Here is a 6,832-nt window from a genome sequence, read left to right on the forward strand (position 1 = left end):
CGAACTCTAAAATTGTTACACACATAGATACGCACAGCGTAATTTATTATATAAACAATATATGCGTATAAATTACGATTAAATCGGATGAAATATGTCACAGGGAATAACATTTTTATGACCACCGAGCAGTAACTCTATTCAGCTGAATAGACGTCAGTGATTGGTTGAAATTACAGAAATACGACAACTTTAACATGGAATAACTTGCGATGTACGTTTTTTTTGTTAAGACTATGAGTAAAAGATGTTTTATATGACACATTCTACCAGTGTCCCAAGTTTCAAAGTGTTTCGTTAAGAAAATACCGGTGCCCCCGTTTTGAAATAGATCCTGTTATACAACACGCGTAACAAAAAACTTTTATTGACACTTTTGAGAAACAAAAGCATAATCTCTTAACAAAATCTCTTAACAAAAAACAAACAAACAAAAAAGTTTCTTTTTACTGTATTTATTCATTAAAATGCTTGTAAGTGACACAGTTTCACTCGTTTTTCAATATCAGGACCATGGTTGTTAGAGACAAACAAAGATCATCTCTATTCACAATTACTAAGCGATTGCGAGCTTTAGATTATAGGAAAGACACTTGAAGGTAATAAAATATAATTTTAATTCCTGCCAAAGCAAAGGGAATTTCATAGAAATTTCAATACTTGTCCATAAATTATTGGGCCCGTGATTAAATTTAGCTTGAGCAGTGTGATTACTCAGTTACTCAATAAGGCTTTCTTGTATCAACATCAGCTGCATTTGTCCGAAATAAGTCTACCACCAAACTTAGAATGTTCATTTCCAGATCTTTCAACCTAATTTTCATATCATTGTGTAATTTCTTCAAGTAATTGTAAACAGTGACGAAAACCACGAAGATCAAAAAAAAAAAAAAAAAACAACTTTCAGCAGTTTTGGAAACTAAAAAAATAGTTTTACTTTTTAGCTGTTTGTTCAACAAACTTAGCTTCTCAAAAATATCTGCAAGTTTGAATATATTACAAAGTTCAATGAAGCGATTCAGGCTATTACCTTGAGAGATTGTCACCGTATGTTTGAACTTCAAAGGCAGTAATATATTTAATTCATACAAGACTTTCCAATGTGAACTTGACACTTTATTCATGAATGATAAGTTATTTTCGAACTTGTCAAATGAATCCTTTTTTCTGTCAAGCCTGAACATAAAACATAGAAAATGCATTGTATATATATTTGTGTAAGTAGGGTTTTGTGTATAAATTTTAAAGAATTACGGACACTAAAATATCATTCTCTTGCAACTCCTCAACAGCAGCAAGAGTTGGAAAATGCATGAATTCCTTACTCACAATATTTATCCTGGGGGGGGGGGGAAGAAAAGGAATCTTTGGTTTTCATCCCAATTGTATTCAAATTTGGTATACGGATTAAATTTTGTATACTAATTATGAAAATGAAATTCATTTTCCCTATAAATTCATAGTTAAAATGTTATTAGCCTTTAATATTTGCAAAATTAGGGTATTTTAGCCAATCAGAAGCGAGTATTTTAGACGTCACCGTGGTGAAGAAGTTTGTTTCTATAGTAACCAAAGCAAAGAAGCACCACGTGTTCCATAGCTGATAGCGAAGAACTCTCTTTCCATAGTAACCATAGATGATGCGCATGCGCACAAGTGTAGCCACCACTTGTTCTGTAATTGTTTTTCATAACAGATGGGACTCACATTCAACAAATTGAAAGTACTTCAGCATAGTTGACTCTTATATTTGTGAATTTATGTGGACAAGGAGATACGAGAAAGATAATTTATTTTATAAAATCCTAGAGTGTATTGCAAATTTTCTTTCTTGAATTTTTCAAACTAATAAATTCCTGTTTTAAACAATGTTTTGCTTGTTATTTCTAGCAACACCTGTTGGCTTGTTCGTAGCTTTTAAATGTTTAATTTGCTTGTGGATGTTTTAATATTAACTTTGCTCGTGTATATTTTTATGTTTTGATTGTTATTTCTAGAAACTCCTGTTTGTTTGTTCGTAGCTTTTAAATATTTAATTTGCTCGCGTAGCTAGTTTAATGTTTTGACATGCGGATGCCCCCCACCACCACTGATGATGGAAGAGGCAGCGAACACGCTATTTTCTGATTGGCTGAAAATTGTCAAACTTCGAACACCTGTAACATTTTTGCAAAATTTTTCTGGAAAATAACAAATTCGGATTCAGCGTCAAAAATTACACCTTTATGATACATTAAAAAATTTTTTTAAAGATAATTGTAAACAGTGACGAAAACCACGAAGATAAAAAACAAAAAACAAAAAAACAAAAAAAAACTTTCAGCAGTTTTGGAAACTAAAAAAATTGTAGTTTTACTTTTTAGCTGTTTGTTCAACAAAATTTAGCTTCTCAATAATATCTGCAAGTTTGAATATATTACATTTGGCTGCTAGCATTTCTTCTCCAAGCTGCTTATCATTCAGAAACATTACATTGTCTCAAAGTTCATTGAAGCGATGCAGGCTATTACCCTGAGAGATTGTCACCGGATGTTTGAACTGCAAAGGCAGTAATATGATATTTAATTCATACAAAATTTTCCAATGTCAACTTGACACTTTATTCATGAATGATAAGTTATTTTCGAACTTGTCAAATGAATCCTTTTTTTCTGTCAAGCCGGAACTTAAAACATAGAAAATGCATTGTATGTATATTTGTGTAAGTAGGCTTTTGTGTATAAATTTTAAAGAATTACGGACAATATTAGAAAATTTAAGGAAGAAACAGAATAGTAGTTATATGGCCCCCTTCACCGAGCCTATGACTCCACCTAATTCCCGAATTTTCTGTGAACCCACTGAAGTTTACCATTGCTCCAAGGATAGGAAACACTGATCCAGGCTATCATGAACGTTTTCAGTTAACGAATTTCTTCGATCAAACCTCACGGATCCACATCAATACAACTCACCTCTTACCACTTTTCAAGAAATCTGTTATATAATCTTCAATTATTTCATCCGATGACATTTGATTGTAGCCTAAATATTTGAGATTATTTCATCTCTTAACGACGAATATCTTTGACAATATGAGAAATCATCCAGATGCTTCAAGAAAATATAAAAACTGCGTATCATGTTATTCAGATAAAACTGCTAACATAAACAGGCTGACCAGATATAGTGTATTACAAATAAATTCTTAATTTTCAAGTATGATACATTTACTTCTTTGGTAACAAAACACTGGTTTAGTCGGACTCTAACAATTTGACTTAACTTACGCATCGCACAACGAGTGGTACCCGCGAAAAACTCATTGGCAATAAATGTTCATTTCTAGACTTAATTATTTGCAGCAGATTGTATTCAAACGGATTAAAAGAATATATGTTCCTCTTTATCATTTAATTAATAATAATAATAACAATAATAATAATAATAATAAATGAAATTCGGACTCAAGAAGGGTGGTATAATGTGCCTGAAAAGAGGCAAGGCACAGTTCCTAGTAGGGATAGAATTACCTAATAGAGAACTGATAGAAGAAATTGAAAAAGAAGGCTATAAATACCTTGGCATACTAGAGTTCAACGAAATCATGGAGAAGGAAATGAAAGCACAATTGAGGAGGGAATATTTCCGAAGACTAAGATGGGTGTTGCGCTCAAAACTGACCGGTTGGAATAAAATACAAGCGGTTAATATATGGGCGATAACTTCACTTCGGTATGGAGCTGGAATCATACAATGGCAAAAGAAAGAAAACTGATGAACATGGATACGAAGACAAGAAAAATATTGGCAGTGCACGGAGCCTTCCACACTAAGAGTGACACCGACAAGCTGTACTTATCTAGAAGAAAGGATGTGAGAGGTTTGATCAGTTGCCAGAATTCTATCGAAACAGAGGAAAACAGCTTAGGGTGGTATGTAAAAAAAAATACCGTGGAACCATTGTTGAAACTAGTGAAGAAGTCCGGTGTCATTAAAACTGATAATTGTGTAAAGAAATAAAAACTTAGAGGAAAAGAACACACACACACACACACACACACAACATGGAAGGAGAAAGATGTACAGTCAGTTTGCAAGAGTCAAGACAGATACAGAAGACCAGTGGCTATGGATGAGGAGTGACCTGAAGATAAAGACAGAAGCACTTACATGCGCAGCACAAAAATATTCCTTAAGGACTAACTATGTGAAGTGCAGAATCGACAACACTACCGACAGCGACAAATGCAGAATGTGTAGTGAGAGGGATGAAACGGTATGGCACTTTGTTAGCGAATACCCGAAATTGGCACAACGCAATTACAAAAGACATGACAATCTGACAAGAATGATCCATTCGCAGCTCAGTGGAAAACACAGCCTAAAAAGAGCAAAGACGTGGTATGAGCAAACACCAGAAGGAGTCACCGATAATGAAGATTGCAAAATCCTGTAAGATGTAATGATTCAGTGCGATCACCTGACCGGACATTGTTATTGTTATGTATTCTTTTGGTTCGTGTTGGGATAATAAACAACTCACTGAAGGCATTGTTATGATTCTACGTGTTTATTTACTTGGCATGTTTACAAACAGTATATATATAGCGGAGTGATACACACTGTGCATATCTGCCTTAGACACAGTTCAACTGCCTAGTAGATGCGCTTAACAAAATAGTACTACTAGTGGGATGTATTCATATATACGTATACCTACAAATACACATAGATATGAACGTGTAACAGTTGTAGTGAATAAAAAAGAAAGAACTTGCATGATAATCGGCATAGCATGTCCCGGTGCCAACAGGATCAAAGAGAAAGAAAAAAATACTGAACAACCACGACGATTTGAAGTGGGAAATACGAAGGCTGTGGTCAATGAGGAGAGTAGCCGTGATATCAGTAGTAATTGGTGGACTTGGAGGTATCAGCACTCAACTATCAACATGGCTCAAAAAAATTGGTACACATGTAAAGATTGAACATCTACAAAAATCAGCTTTGCTTGGAACTGCAAGAATTCTTCGTAGGGTTCTTGAAGCATGATCGGTAAACAAGCGTCACCTTAGTCTGCTGGCTATGGACTGCTGACATTTTCCATCATACTCAGCAAAATAAGCTGATAGTGTTAATCAAATAATAATAATAATCTTTTCTACTAAAGGCATAAGACCTGAAATTTTTGGGGAGGGGACTAGTCGATAACATCAATTCCAGTGTTTCACTGGTACTTATTTTATCGACCCCGAAAGGCAAAGTGAACCTCGGCAGAGTTTGAACTCAGAACGTAAAGACGGACGTAATACTGCTAAGCATTTCACCCGGCGTGCTAACAATTCTGCCACTTCGCCGCCTTAATAACAAAAATAATAATCTTTTCTACTAAAGGCACAAAACCTGAAATTTGCGGGGAGGGGCCTAGTCGATTACCTCGACCCCAGTGTTTCGCTGGTTCTTAATTTATCGACTCCGAAAGGATGAAAGGCAAAGTCGATAATAATAATAATAATATGTATGTATAATAATAATAATAATAATAATAATATGTATGTATGTATGTATACTCCCACCTGCATATACACATATATAAATTAAATATGAACAATTAAGCTTATAATGTATACTTCTACTCAGTTTTAAGCTAACTAAACGGCCTGTTAATGTTTTAACAAAATACAGAGTCAGTGAAAGTACCCGAGCGGCTTATTGCCTTTGACTCGCATGTCTGGTGGATAGACAAACACACAGAGAGGAGACACTCTATCAATATTAGTAGATTTTGTGCTCTCTTTTTGTTTTCGTTTATTCTACCATGTCATATTTCACTTCTACAATTATAGTTTCTGTTCGATCTTCGATGATTAAAGACTCGAAGTTATTAAATGTCCTGTTTTTAAAGGCGTTTTTAAGCTTAACTCTTATGAAGCACAACTGTCAATTGCAATAATTTGAATGGTAAACAGGGAGGCGCTGGGCACGACAGTCGTCTCCCCCATCGATTCACCTTACCGTGCATCTTTCATCCGACATGCTATTTCTTCAAAGATCTCTCTCGGGGTGCCAGCATAAGTATTTGGTCCCAAAGGTTTACTTCCACCAATCCTGGTCTTTCCGACATATCTCTCTATACAGTAAATCACTCCGCCATTAAAACCTACGGACAAATCTCTCTTACCCTGGATTTATCACTCCATAGAGATTTCAAGTGGATCTTCGTCATTGTGGATCTGCCCTATCCCATCCTTGGTGCTGACTTCTTACATCACTATTCTCTCCTTGTGGACGTTAGAGGACGCCAACTTATTGATGACACTACCTCACTCACCAATCCCGGAAAGGATTCTTCTGTTCCTGTTGTGAACCCTTCTTTCTTCGTGGCTGCTCCGGGTGACTCTTACCACCAGTTACTCGTTTCTTTTCCAGAGTTGGCTGATTTGTCATTTCATCTGTCGAATCCAACCTATTCCACGAGACATTTCATCACGACTAAGGGACCTCCAGTTTTTTCCCGACCGCGCCGTTTGTCTCTAGAGAAACTCCGGATCGTCCGGGCTGAATTCGAGCACATGCTCCAGCTGGGCCTTATTCGTCCCTCCACGAGCCCGTGGGCAGCACCTTTACACATGACCAGGAAGAATGAAGCTGATTTTCGACCGGTTGGAGATTTTTAGACGCCTTAACACTGTTACTATCGCGGATCGCTATCCCCTACCCAATGTGCAGGATTTTTTGTCTGCCCTGCATGGCTGCAAGGTTTTTTTCTTAAATCGACTTGGTACGCGCGTACCACCAAATCCCTGTCAACCCCGACCACATTCCAAAGACAGCCGTCACCACGCCTTTT

Source organism: Octopus bimaculoides, chromosome 1 (genome assembly GCF_001194135.2).
Source record: "Octopus bimaculoides isolate UCB-OBI-ISO-001 chromosome 1, ASM119413v2, whole genome shotgun sequence".
In the NCBI taxonomy this organism is placed as follows: domain Eukaryota; kingdom Metazoa; phylum Mollusca; class Cephalopoda; order Octopoda; family Octopodidae; genus Octopus; species Octopus bimaculoides.